This window comes from Rhinichthys klamathensis, unplaced genomic scaffold, assembly GCF_029890125.1.
Source record: "Rhinichthys klamathensis goyatoka isolate OS25496 unplaced genomic scaffold, OSU_Roscu_1.1 h1tg000291l_1, whole genome shotgun sequence".
NCBI lineage: Eukaryota > Metazoa > Chordata > Actinopteri > Cypriniformes > Leuciscidae > Rhinichthys > Rhinichthys klamathensis.
In genome coordinates this window covers 1,407,136-1,421,861 of record NW_026606810.1, presented here as the reverse complement: position 1 = coordinate 1,421,861, position 14,726 = coordinate 1,407,136, and the positions used below count along the sequence as shown (strand labels likewise).

Below are 14,726 nucleotides of genomic sequence, written 5' to 3'. Positions count from 1 at the left end.
ATTTGCTTGAAACAGACACAAACTCAAGATGTATGTTCTTGTCTTAACATTGTTATGCACTTTTCCTTTTGAAGTATTTAATTTTGTTTTAAGGATGCTTAGATGTTTCACTAGAAAAAAGAAATGAATACTGAGTTGGGAAATGTTGCAAATATAAAAAAAATTATATGTTAAAAAATAATTAAAATATATGATTATTTATTATATATTATTATTTTATGTATTCTTTCTTTTTATATATTATAACAAATTTTTATTTAAAAAAATCTTTTTTATTATATCTTATTATATTATATTATATTATATTATATTATATTATATTATATTTATTAACAGGATATATATATATATATATATATATATATATTTATTTTCTCACAGTGCTTATCTTGGGAATTTATTTAAAGTGCCATTTTGGGTGTCTGTACACAGTGGTCCACAAAGCTGTCACCATCAGTGGCAGATCCACATTTATGCCCAGTACAGTGGCATCTTTCAGTGTCCCACACGTGTGTTATCGCTAATTAAAGACAAGCTGTTGTCTTTGGTGCTGCGCTGCTAAATGATAACTGCCTGTAGATTGTATGTATAGACTAGTCACAGTGTTCGCAAGACATTTTGCTGTTGGTCTTTTCATTCTTGCATCTTTAAACTTCTGTAGCCTCCGTTACACTGCACTGGTAATGCATCACTTGCCTTACACAGCTAAAAACAAGATACACACTGATGAGTGTCATGACAAGAGTGGATGCAAAATTTCATTTACATGAAGCAAAAACTTTGAACTTGAAGTTAGCTTAAACTTGTTGGCCGATACACTGTTTTTGGACTTACATTGAAATGTATATTTGTTGAAAAAACACACATAGGTAATTATTTTATGCATTATATTAATAATTTAACTGAAATTGTCCGATAATAGGGGGGTTATGGTCTATAAAACGTAACTAAAACCCTATTACCTGGTGACCTCTAGTCATTTGTAATAATTGCAGAGGTTGTCTGTGATCTTAATCCCGTGCAAATCGGCCATGTCTGTAATTTGTAAAGTAAAAATTCCCCCGCAAATGACCTACCATATTTTGCCGAACACCGAGGTCCTGTGAAAATATTAGTCCCGCGCGAATCGGCATCTCTGTGATTTTGCGGGGTCGTTTATAATTTTTTCAATGTTTTTGTTTCCTGTGCGCTTTTTTATCAGTCTTTCGCGAATAATGGAGTGTTTTGATAGTATTTTGGGTGCTGGGTCATATCGCTATAGCCTACCCTACACCATACAACTATAAAATTTGCAGAAAGAGAAAGCTGAAAACCATCAGAAGAGCAAAAACAAAAAGAATGATTTGATGGAGATGAATGACATAGCAGCATGCGGTAAGGAACATTATTCTGTTTATGATATATCATACAGCTAGACCTATAACTACAAGACATTTCCAAGCAATAGCCTATTGACATCATATCCGGGAGATAAGTCAGTAAATTCGAGTAAAATCACAGGCTTCACTTATCCCGTGCGAATGCGCCACACGAAATTCAGATGTGGGGGGGGTAATTTCTAAATCACACGTGGTCCCCAGGTAATACTTATCCCGTGCGAATAGGGCTTTAGAAAGTAAAAATGTCTCTGAGATTGGAATTTGCAACCTTAATTGTATATTTTACTTTTTTTTATTCTTAATTTTAAGTTAATGTTTTGCTTATAACTTGCTTTCATTATGCTATGGCTCTAATGGGCTAAGCCACAAATGTCATTTATGTAGCGATGCCCTGGGTGGTATAATGCTTGTATATAATGTGCAACTATATTCATAATAACTTGACCTTAAATCTCCATGCTGCATATTTCTTTATATAAAAACAGTGTCCTCCAAGATGCATTCTCAAGCACTGACTGCGGTGAACTTCTTGAGCTTTTGAGCTTTTTCTGTCGCCTGGATCCCCAGAGAGAGAGAGAGAGATATTTGGAGGGACTCCAAGCCAGGTTTCTTGAGACATTTTGTTGTTTGATAATGAGGAATACTGAGTGAAGCTATTTTGGGTTGAGGCACCACAGAGAACAAGAGAAGGAGCTATAGAGGAGGTGAGCTGATGTGAAAGTTGTTGGGGAGAACTAACTTTGGTTCTGTCAGGAGGTGCCGACCGACTTTTGTGTTCTCTTGTGTATCTAATGATGGATGTTTTCTCTATCTCACCAAAGGCACGTTTGAGCTTGTCAAAATCAGACCGTCTGTGATGCATGAAAGAACGAAACTCTGGAAGAGCTGATGATGTGGATGTGACGGTTCCCTTGGTCATGTTATGTCACATCACCTAAAAGATTCACTTTCAGTATTGAGGCTCAGTTCAACTCTTGTTATATCCTTACCCAAAATCCTGTCAGGCTAGCCGTATATGTCTTTTGAAATGTGGCGTATTTATGTTCCTGCCGAATGCGAGTCTGCTTCCTCTCGTTTTCGGTGAGTCTGATGACTGTGCTGGACGTTACTGGAGTTCACTGATGAGAACGACATCTGTCCGCACCTTCACAGCATCTGCCTCCACTAGAGTGTGACTGACAGATTCGGTCTGATGAGAGATGTGTCCCTCTGTCTGTTTGTGAACTCTCTGCTTTTCCTTTTCTACTTTTCTCTCTCTATTTGTTTATCTGTCTCACTGTTTAGCTTACTTGCTGCATTTTCACAGCACAGATCCGATAATATATTCACACATCCAAATTCATTCAACCTGTTTACACTCGATTAACCCTTAAACGCATACCTCGGGTCTTTAGTGACACGGGTTGTCATTCACCACCCTCCTCCCAGGGCTGGACTGGCCATCGGGCATACCGGGCATTTTCCCGGTGGGCCAACATGCTTTGTGGGCCGATACATCTCGTACTTTAATTATTATAGTTTTTTTTTGTCTGAACGGCCCATAAAACTCGTACATCGGCGGCCCATTGCGTTTAGTTTTGTTTAATTGGCGGCTCTGGGATCTTTGTGCCGGTGTAATGCATTGGACAAAAAAGTCAGCGTAGGTTTTTTTTTTTTTTTTCTTACAGACCGGCGCATGATGAAACGCGTAGATCAGCGGCCCATTGGTTATTTTCTTGATTGACACTGGGCTGGTCCAATCACATCTTTAAATAGCTTTGAGTGAGCGAGTGAGCGAGCAGTGTCAGTGTGTATCTGTCAAAATAGTCAGAGCGATGGAGAAGAAACGCAAGGAATGTGCAGAGAAATAGCGTGAAAAAAATAGAAACTTCAAAGGCCCTTCAAGTGGCTGATGAGGATAGTAAGGAGGATAAGGAGAGAAATAAGTGATTGTATAGAACTGTGGTAAGCAGAACTAGGCTACTTTCAGAACACTTAGGCTATGTAGGAACCCACTACCCAGTTACGCATTATTTCCACATCTGCATATTTGATGATTACGCATTTTATTAGAATTGTAATGAGACGAGTTTGTAAACCATGTTTTTCGCCAAAATAAAAGCTTGATGCCGTTTTCGTCAAAATAAAAGATCATGTGTTTATCTCTTTCAAGTATAGAAATTAGTACGAAACTAATTATGAAAGTTGCTTTTATTTTTCAGTGCATTTGTTTTACAACATATGGCTATTACTGCCATAGGATTAATATTATAACTATATAGTACTGTAATGTTTACAGACACTATATCACAACTAAAAGAGTTTTTCTTTGTTCAATTTGCACACTGAATATGGGATGGAGCTCTTTATTTTGAACTCTCAAAGTGCACCAGTTTGATGAATTTAACATTAAAAAGCACAACATTTTCTTACGGGGGAGCATGCCCCCAAACCCCCCTAGAAGGACAGAGGTGCACTCACCACAGATTTCACAAAATCCTGATTCAGTTATTACATGGCATTACTGGTTTTAATAGGAGTTGGTATACATATTCAAGGGCGTGCAAAGTTCGGTTGTGTTTATGATCATATGTAGTGGGCCGGTCCGGGACGATTTTTTGTCCCAGTCCAGCCCTGCCTCCTCCTCATCAACCTTCTTAGTATTCCTCAATCAATTAATTATAAATAATATAACAAGAAAAAAATTAATAAAGAAGGCCTGTTTTCCCATTATTTTTTTGTAAAAATTGTATAGGGTCACTAACAACCCGAGGTGTGTAATAGTGTAAGTATATTTTCCTGCTCAACAATAATTAAATCTTTGATGACTGAATAAGTGCAATTCACCTTAATTCCACAAGTTGGCAATGTCTGATACACAATGACGAATTGACGTTTCACTCATAGTTACCGCAGGCAGAAAACCAAACAAAAACAAAAATAGGAAGTATCATCAGCATAACTTGAAATGGCTCAGCGATTTACTGCAGAGCAAGTACTGAATGCAATCTAATATTGGTGTCACTTGATGCTGGATTTGGTGAAGTAGCTGACAGTGATCAAAATATTGATTTTGAAGATGTTGAAAATGACAGTTTTGAGAATTTTTTTGAGATCGCGATTATGAGCCAGATGCTGAATGAACTGGGAAATGAGCTCTGACAAGGACAGTGATGATGGTATAAAACATCTGCTCAAACTGAACCTCCAAAAGGTAAAAAAAATCTGCTTTATTTTATTCTTCTGTAATTGTTACTCTAATATCAGGAGAGTTTTATATTAGCGTGACAGGAAACGATTTATCTGTGTTAGATATAGATACGGGTCGCTAAAGACCCGAATATGTAATAATGATTTGCGTAACATTTAGGCATTTAGGGTTAAGTCTTAGGTAGTGATACGCAAAAAGTCTTGACTGAAACCAACATTTCTGGACACACTATGATAAATTGGGATTTGGTAGGATTTTTTTTATATACTGTATATATATTTCTGAAAGAAGTTGTTTATGCTCACCAAGACTGAATTTATTGATCGAAAAAAACTATTATTATTATTACAATTTAAAATAACTGTTTTCTGTGGTAATATATCTAAAAATGTAATTTAATCCTGTGATGCAAAGCTAAATTTACAGCATCATTACTCCAGTCTTCAGTGTCACATGGTCTTTCAGAAATCATTCCAATATGCTGTTTTGCTGCTCAAGAAACATTTCTTATTAGTATTTCTTATTAGTGTTATTTTAAAACAGTTGTGCTGCTTAATTTTATTTTGTGTGCTAATCGAGATATATTTTTTTCATGATTCTTTTTAATGCATTTAGTTGGGATAAAAAGTGTAAATATCTTTACTGTCACCTTTGATCAATTTAATGCATCCTTGCTCAATAAAACTATTAATTATTACTATTATTTTAATCTTACTGACCCCAAACCTTTGAATGGTTGTGTAATTGGACCAAATATACACTCACTGGCCACTTTATTAGGTACACCTGTCCAACTGCTCGTTAACACTTAATTTCTAAGCAGCCAATCACATGGCGGCAACTCAGTGCATTTAGGCATGTAGACATGGTCAAGACAATCTCCTGCAGTTCAAACCGAGCATCAGTATGGGGAAGAAAGTTGATTTGAGTGACTTTGAACGTGGCATGATTGTTGGTGCCAGAAGGGCTGGTCTGAGTATTTCAGAAACTGCTAATCTACTGGGATTTTCACGCACAACCATCTCTAGGGTTTACAGAGAATGGTCCGAAAAAGAAAAAACATCCAGTGAGCGGCAGTTCTGTGGGCGGAAATGCCTTGTTGATGCCAGAGGTCAGAGGAGAATGGCCAGACTGGTTCGAGCTGATAGAAGGGCAACAGTGACTGAAATAACCACTCGTTACAACCGAGGTATGCAGCAAAGCATTTGTGAAGCCACAACACGCACAACCTTGAGGCGGATGGGCTACAACAGCAGAAGACTCCACCGGGTACCACTCATCTCCACTACAAATAGGAAAAAGAGGCTACAATTTGCAAGAGCTCACCAAAATTGAACAGTTGAAGACTGGAAAAATGTTGCCTGGTCTGATGAGTCTCGATTTCTGTTGAGACATTCAGATGTTAGAGTCAGAATTTGGCGTAAACAGAATGAGAACATGGAACCATCATGCCTTGTTACCACTGTGCAGGCTGGTGGTGGTGGTGTAATTGTGTGGGGGATGTTTTCCTGGCACACTTTAGGCCCCTTAGTGCCAATTGGGCATCGTTTAAATGCCACGGCCTACCTGAGCATTGTTTCTGACCATGTCCATCCCTTTATGGCCACCATGTACCCATCCTCTGATGGCTACTTCCACCATGTCACAAAGCTCTAATCATTTCAAATTGGTTTCTTGAACATGACAATGAGTTCACTGTACTAAAATGGCCTCCACAGTCACCAGATCTCAACCCAATAGAGCATCTTTGGGATGTGGTGGAACGGGAGATTCGCATCATGGATGTGCAGCCGACAAATCTGCGGCAACTGTGTGATGCCATCATGTCAATATGGACCAAACTCCCTGAGGAATGCTTCCAGCACCTTGTTGAATCTATGCCACGAAGAATTGAGGCAGTTCTGAAGGCAAAAGGGGGTCCAACCCGTTACTAGCATGGGGTACCTAATAAAGTGGCCGGTGAGTGTATATATATATTAAAATACTGCTGTTAAAATAAATGTATAGGGGAAAAAAAGATTAGTTATGCATGTATTGATGAATGTAATTTGTCAGAACTATATGAAACTTTCAGAGTTGTTTTACAGTATATTTGGTCTCTTTTTTCTGTGTGATTTTTCTGTTCTTATCTTCTCTGTTTCTGTCAGTAATCTTAGCTTTGGGCTGGAGGATCAGAACCGGTCCCACTGAGCCGTGTCCCCTGTCTGTGATACACTTCAGTAAATGTGTATTCTGGCATTTTGTCAACTCAGCTTTTGTTGCCTTTGCACCTAATTAAATTTGTGTAAGACTGATTCATACTTTTGGTCCTGTGCCAAAACCTTTTTTCAGTTATCGGGTAGCTGCCTCTTCTGACATTTTACAATCTCTAAGGCCCTGTTTACACCTGGTACATCGGATCACAAGTAGACGAGGCAGACACATACCCGTTTACACCTGGTGTTTTAATCCGTCTCTTTTGTCCACTTTCAACCACTTCTGTCCTGATTTCTTTGATGGGAGGGTCAATGGGTAGGTAAATGTAGTTGTTTTTCAGATCTTTCGATCTAATGTAAAATAAGCTCGTGCAATTTACATATGAACATCTAACTGTATACTATCCTTATTTATAGTATGGGGCTGTTGAATGCTTGATTCTGATTGGTTGAAGAACGTTCTAGGGTGTGCAATTATTTTTGAGGAGATGCACAGCTAAAGTAGTTCCAGGCAGGTCTGTATTAGAGTTCCATATCACTTCGCCAAATCATGTTTTCAGTTATCTCAAAGGTCCTTACAGTCAACAACAGCAAAAGAACCAAAACCCAAGCAAATAGAGATAACAAGTAATATGATAAAAATGACATGCAAGGCACAAACTATTTCAATGACAAACTATTTCTATTATTTATTACTATTTAGACTATTTCCAACTATTTTCCACAAAATTAAGCTTTATTATCTATGGAAAAGTCAGCATTGGCGACTTTATCAATAAAACAGTTTCGCAACATTTTTTCAGAATGGAAGAAGAAACGTTTCTGTACTTGAAGCAATTTCGCTGTTAGTAGAGACGCTGCTGCTGAATACTGCTGAGTGACTCGGGTTATTCACATACGCTAAATCTCTCTCTCTCTCTCTCTCTCTCTCTCTCTCTCTCTCTCTCTCTCTCTCTCTCTCTCTCTCTCTCTCTCTCTCTCTCTCTCTCTTTCATAACTGCATTTGTCTGCATATCAGTGGCTCAAGCTTCCGTTACTACCTCTAAAATTACGTTTTGGAATTAGCAACGGAGGCTTAGGTGATGTTTCATCAATTGTTCCTTACTAACCAGCTACACTGTAAGAAAAAAAATCCATAGTAGAAAAAAAAGAAAAGAAAAATTGGCAGAAAATTGCCCGTACTTTTCCTTTAAGGTTACGGACATTTAAAACAACACAATGCAATGCATAATTCAAAATACAGGTAAAACATCTAATTACTTCATATTAACATGGTACAAAGTGATATGAGACACATCACACTATAGAGCAGATGTGTAGGAAATTGGTTGCCTGGGACAACAGTAATTTATCCAGATTTACTGCAGAATCAGAATCAAGTATTCATGAGAGCCCTGTTATAATTTATTTTTTAAACAAGCCCAGTTGTATATATTAGGGAGTAGTGGAGTAATGTCAAAGGCTGGTCTGTGTTTCTAACACACACAAAGTTCAGGGATGCATCGCTTTCTGCCGCATTGGCAGGGGTGATGACAACGGATGTGTTCGAGCCATCGTTACCATGGTACTGATATCACACCTCAGAGGGAAGTGGAGGTGCTGAAAACACTAATCTGTATTTACATATGCATCCTGTATGCTGATCAACCGAGTCTCTTTAGTATGTATTGAAGAAGATCAGGGGTGTTATGGAAAAATCTGATCCTAGATTCTCTGTGTTATCTGATACTTCATCCATAAATCTGCATTCAGATGTGAGACTGGAGGCCCATTTGAAATGATAAATGAAATGGTCTACAAACACAGTGAATTATGGTGTAATGGTCCATACACATGCTTCAGACATTAGTAACCATTGTACTAGTGCAGTCGTTTGCCTCTTTAATTTAATGCAATTTGCAAAAGGTAAAAAAAAGCAATTATTATTACCATTCCAGTTGACTCGAACCAAAAAAAGTATTTATTAGGGGTGTCAAAATTAACTTGTTAATTACTGCGGTTAATTTTTGCTGTTAAAAGTAATTAACGCAAATAATGCAGCATCCATTTTTTCACTTCCTGAAGTAGCTTTGCTAATGTCTTTTCCCTACATCCTTGGACTAGCGTTACACCCCACATGTAGATGTGCTTGCGCGTTCCATCTGACTACCTCTTTTGGATCCTGTCAGTAACGTGCTTGTCTCAGGGATTAAAGCTATGGTATACGATTTTGAAAATCGGTCGAGAAAGCCTGAATCTTTAAAAAACTCATCCCGCCCCTCCACACACACACCCCTCCCCTCTGTGCTACCTGATCCCTCCCACCGGGAAACGAACTGAACTACGCCACTCAGTCAAGCTGTGATCACCGGTAGTAAACATCGGAACTGAGATGTAATGTCAGTTCATGTAATGTTCAATCTAATGACCTCGCTAAAGACACATCATATGTAAAATTGCCTTTAGACACTTGAACTTAGTTGCTTCATCAACAATTCAATGTCACGTTTGAGTTCACGTCAACGCAAGATTAGCAACACATGAAATGTTCTAAGTAAACTCCCCACCACCATTAGTATAATACTACTAGTATTGCTAAGGTTTTCAGTAATTGTTATTGCAGCACACAGCGCATCTTGTTCAAATTTCGATCGGCTCGAACAGAAACCCGCTAGGCCTACTGAAATATATTCAAGGACTTCAAGAAATATAATTACTTTGACCCGTGATAGGCGATGCTAAACGGCTAACATTCCAATGCCGACCGGCAGCATGAGCAAGTTGTCAAACTGATAAAAAGCTATTTTTGTAACACGTCCATAAAAGTATAAATAAATGTTTACCTGCTCTACAAAAAGTCAGCCGTGTCAGCGTCGGTCTTCAGTCCCAAATCTTCCTGAAGCTTCCTCCAACGGTCAATGGTGGACCCTATATTTATCCTACTCAAAGTTCGGCGTTCTTCACATTTTTTTTTAATCTCTGCTCGTTCCTCTAATGACTTTCTCTTTCGTCCTTACTTTACTGTAGGGGCAAGCAGGGGACGCATGCTGCTGTCTTTTTTTTTTTTATCCATTGCTGATATGCTACTTAGCTAGCTACCATAGACTGTCAGCTGCTTGCTCGCGCAATTTCATGACGCAGGAGGGGGGCGGGTGCGGTGGAGACGCGAGCGCCAGGCGGAGTTTCAGTGGAGCTGGTGATTGGATGAGAGCAGTTGACCAATGTAAGCTGTCCGGCCGGACAGCTTACATTGGTCAACTTCTCTGCGGCTGTACAGCCAATAGAGTGAATGGATTTTTTTCATTATTTTTTCTATTCATATTGTTAGGATTGTACTATATAACCATAACCAGCATCTAAACGAGGATATTAATAATGAACAATCTTTGAAATCGTATACCCTAGCTTTAAGACACGCGGGTGTAAGGGCAGAAATAAGTTTGAATACTTTCGAATGCGATACTGACGTTGTATCGAGAGGATCGATCCTCACATAAAAACAATGTTATCAAATCTTTTAACTAGTAATTTCATTACTTATTTTTCGTTAAAAAGGAATGCGCAAAATGAACTTTTGAGTTAGAGTTTTGACAGAGAAAGAAACATCACCAAACACACTATATGAAAGGCACAGTTAGACATTTATTATAATGAGTTTATGTGAATGTTGTTTTAAATTCACTTAAATAATTTTTTTAATGTTCTGTAATTGTTAATAAATTATAAATAAAAACAATTTGATATTTTTATATTTTTAATGTTAAAAATTATGACTTTCAATTATACTGTAATCTTGAATGGCTATAATTACTCATTTTATGCCTTTTAATAGAAGCATCTGTATTAGTATAGTGTGCCTTGCACATTTATTATAAATTATTGTATATGCGGTTAGTATAAAATTGTGATTTAAGTGGAAACAGGCAGTATTTTGACTAATAAACTGTATTAATTTGTGGAAGAACTGTTTATTGGGATCTAATGTTTATTATTAATATATGTATTTTATTATATTGCTGTTGCTGCCATTTTTTAAAAGCAATAAGCCACTCGAGACAATGCATTGCAGGGATTTTATCACATCTTTGCATCATGTCACACCAATGACATGGTAAAATCACTGTAACACATGACCTTGAATGACTTATTGATTTATTCTGTCCTTCAGTGATTTTTTGTAGTTTTTCTGCAGCATCGGGTTTGATTTTACTCCATATTGTCACCCATGGGACTCCCTGTGGGCAGTGATTTATAACTTTTCTGTGACCCTGACCTGGAATGAAGTCTTTGTGGAGGCTATCATTAGCCCACATTTGACCAATCAGGGAGGAAATTTACATTTAACTACTGGAGTGATTGTTATAATTTTCACATTGGTTTTTCAGTGAAACCATCTGTGCTGCTAGCAGTTGATAAAACAGCGTTAACTGTGTTGCCTTTACTCTCACTGTTTTTTTATTAATATTTCATATGTGCGCTGTCATAACTGATTTAACATAAACTGTCATAAACTGTCATAAGTTTACTTTCCATGTGTCATGTCAGAGAGTGAGCAAAGTGATAGAAACTGATAATTTTTACAGTTTAGTTTGATTTTTATAAAGACTGAGAATAAAATCTCTTTGTGAAATGATTGATGAAGGGAGTGGTGAATCTGCAGGATGTTGGTTTCTGAGTTTCTGAGTGAAAATTTATTATTTGTGGAGTGCCTTGATCAGAATGTTTTGGGACTCTTTAAATGCCAACTTAAAAGTCTAGCCCCTCGCCTCTGCTTCGCCTGTTCCAGTGCCCACAGGCATCCTGTCAGTGTTTAGGCCACTGCTGTCCAAACCTCACATGTCTCTGCACTCTGCCCAACTGATTCCAGCCCTGGAGCGCATGGCCCTAATCTGTCCTCCTGATCCCACTGGAGATGCCGTGTTTTAGAGGAATCAATCCATTAGCAGCTAATTAAGCACCAGGTTCTGCATACTTTCCAACATTTCCCTCTTTGCATTGGGCCAAGGGGAAGATGAGCCAAAAAAGAGCAGCTGTGGTATGAAATAAACCAATATCAGTCCTTAATAACCCATCAACACCACAAGCCAAGAGATTCAGTCTGCTTTTTGTACTCTGACATGCCCACTGATGGACCTTCAGGGTGTGTAGATGTATGAAGCAATGTTTTTTCGCAATATAGTCACAATTTTAATAAAAGTAAGCAAAATTTTATCTTCCAATGACTTCAATGTTATTGATGATTCATTAAATTCATGATTGTTTCTTGTATTGCAACTTGCATGTATGGTGATGTTTCAATAGTGCCTGTGGTGTTTTAGCAAATGGTGTTTTAGTGTGTACATTTTATTAATTTCCATGAATCAGTTTAGTGCATCGATTCAATTGATTCTTTTTCAGTGGTTCGCTTGTCTAAAAAAGCTTTTTTTTAAGCTGTATCGTCCTACTCAAGCACACTTTGCTAACAAGGTCTACATTGAAAAGATAGACCATGTGGTTTCTGTGCTATTACAGTAAGATTTATCATATTTCACATGCTTTCCAACATAAAGAAGCTAATGAAAGCAGATGCCCACTAAGCAAAATGAAGATTAAATAGATTACTAGTATGAGCTGACTGTCTGTACATTGTTCCATAGAGCCATCTTACAGATACTGTAGCTTCACTGTAAAAAATTATCGTGATTTTAACGGTAAAACACTGTAAAAATGCTACAGTGAAAAACTGTTAATTGGTTAACAGAAAGTTTCCTTATTATATACGGTAAATAACTGTGATATATATAATGGTACATTTAATTTAATTTTACTGTAAAATACCGTTAAATTTACAGTTTTTGGAAGTGAAAAAGAACAAGTTATTGTATAATTTACAGTGAAAAAATGTAAATTGACATTCCCACAATTCCCTGCGTGACACTTCACATTTGATGTATTTTGTTTTTAAATCACTGTTTCTTCATAGTTTTCTTAGTTTTTTTCTAATCAGTTATGTACATTAGGGTTTTATGTTACATTTAATGTTGTTAAATTAATGCTTATTGCATTTTTTTAATTTCAACATGTTACCATGATGGTGTTTAATGTTTGTGTGAATGACACTGTGCAGCTTCTGTATATTAGTATTAACTTTCTTGTGGATGAGCTGCTTATGATGAGCTTTGGTTGACCATTTGACTCTCATCACTGCTGTGATTGTTGGCTGTCAGTGTATTACAATGGAAAAAAAACAGATATTAATACTTCAAAAGGTCAGTATATTAACATTATATCAGATAATGAAATACGGTTTATCGCTGTAAAATTATATATGGTTAAAAGTTGTAAAACCTAAAACGTTGCTACCGTATTTTTAACAGGAAAACTCTGGTAACCACAGCTGCTAGGGTTTTCCTGTAAATTTAACGGGTTTTTTTTTTTTACAGTGTTGAGGTGATTAATTAAAGCTAATAGCGTTCTTTCCCAGATTTCTTGCATCCAATCTCCAGACGCATTCACTTATTCAATTAAATTACTGTTAGATGTTGGATTATTTTTTTAATGAAAAGAAATCATGTTGATTTCTAAGTTGTCACATCTGCGCCACACAGAACATTTATCAACTCGGCTCAAAACACACCGTGAGCGTGAGCTTAGAAAGAATACATTTACTCGCTGACCATCTTGAACATGCGGCCACTAAACAGCGCTGTGAGATCCAGTGAAAAAAAGTGTTCCAGTTCGGTGTCGTCCTATACAAACAACAAATCAAATGCCTCGTGATGTAAACTAGTAAAACATTCAGATGAACCAGCGTTGACATTATCACCAACACTGATACGGAAAACATGAGAAACATTAAACCACAATGATACCGTTTCTAAAATTTCTAAGAGACATTACATGTAATATTAATTTGTGAAATGTTCACCTTTTTGGTAAGTGCTGGTCATGTTCTGATAATAAAACCACAATTAACTGTCTGGTTTTCACTCAAGAGCAAAAATCTGCCTTTAAACTTGAAAGAAATAAAGATTTGACATTTAATGTGATAATTATAGGTATCAACTGATATGAACAATTTTATTGTGATCATTTTTGGGCCTTTAATATAAATATGTGATGTGGGCTGTGATGGTCTTAATTCGCAAGTCCAGTTTGACATTTAATAATGTAAATTATATTAAATTTCTTTATATATATATATATTTTTCTATTTAGTGCATTTACACGCATTTACATTTGCATCGAACACTGATTAGGGTTAAACCATCATCATATTCTTTAATTGGAGAAAGGTCACTAATGATGTACGAAAACCCAATGGATATTTTGTAGGGGTGTAACGGTACACAAAAATCACGGTTCGGTACGTACCTCGGTTTTAAAGTCACGGTTCGGTACGTTTTCGATACAGCAAAAAGTAAGAAATGCCAGAGAAATTTCCTATTTGTTAAAAGAAAAAATATTTTTTTAAATAAGTGTGAGTTTTCCTACATCGTGAAACTTTCAGGTTTATAAATGGGTGTCATCTTTGAAGGATGAACAAATAATGTTTTGGTCATCACATTAAAAATAACATTTAAATATATGAAGAGTTTAGATGCAAAAGCCATTTGAAATTTTCTTCTAGAATGATCATTTTTATCAAACTTGTATATTTAAGTTCAGTAATTTCACTTAAATGGCAATGAAGATTACCTATTAATTGTCATTTGAGTGAAATTACTGAACTTAAATATACAAGCTTCATAAAAATTATCATTCTAGAAGAAAATTTCAAATGGCACTTAGAGGCTTTTGCATCTGAACTCTTCATATATTTATTATATAATATTTTAGTTTTGAAGTGCTGGAAAAAGATGTGTGAAGTACTTGAAAGCATTTCACTATTCCAGCCAAACTGGTTACAGTTAGTGTTATTGTATTAAATCCATGGTGAATGTTGCTGGTCTGTGGACGTAAAGTATTACTAGTTCATTCATGGCACAATGTTTCTCCTGGTTT

At 36.7% G+C, this 14,726-nt stretch overlaps 1 protein-coding gene across 14 annotated transcripts in view; it reads left to right on the top strand.

The window, feature by feature from the left end:
• ppfia4 (PTPRF interacting protein alpha 4) overlaps window positions 1–14,726 on the top strand; it is a 120,796-nt gene that overhangs the window by 46,954 nt on the left and 59,116 nt on the right. The window lies entirely within an intron of this gene.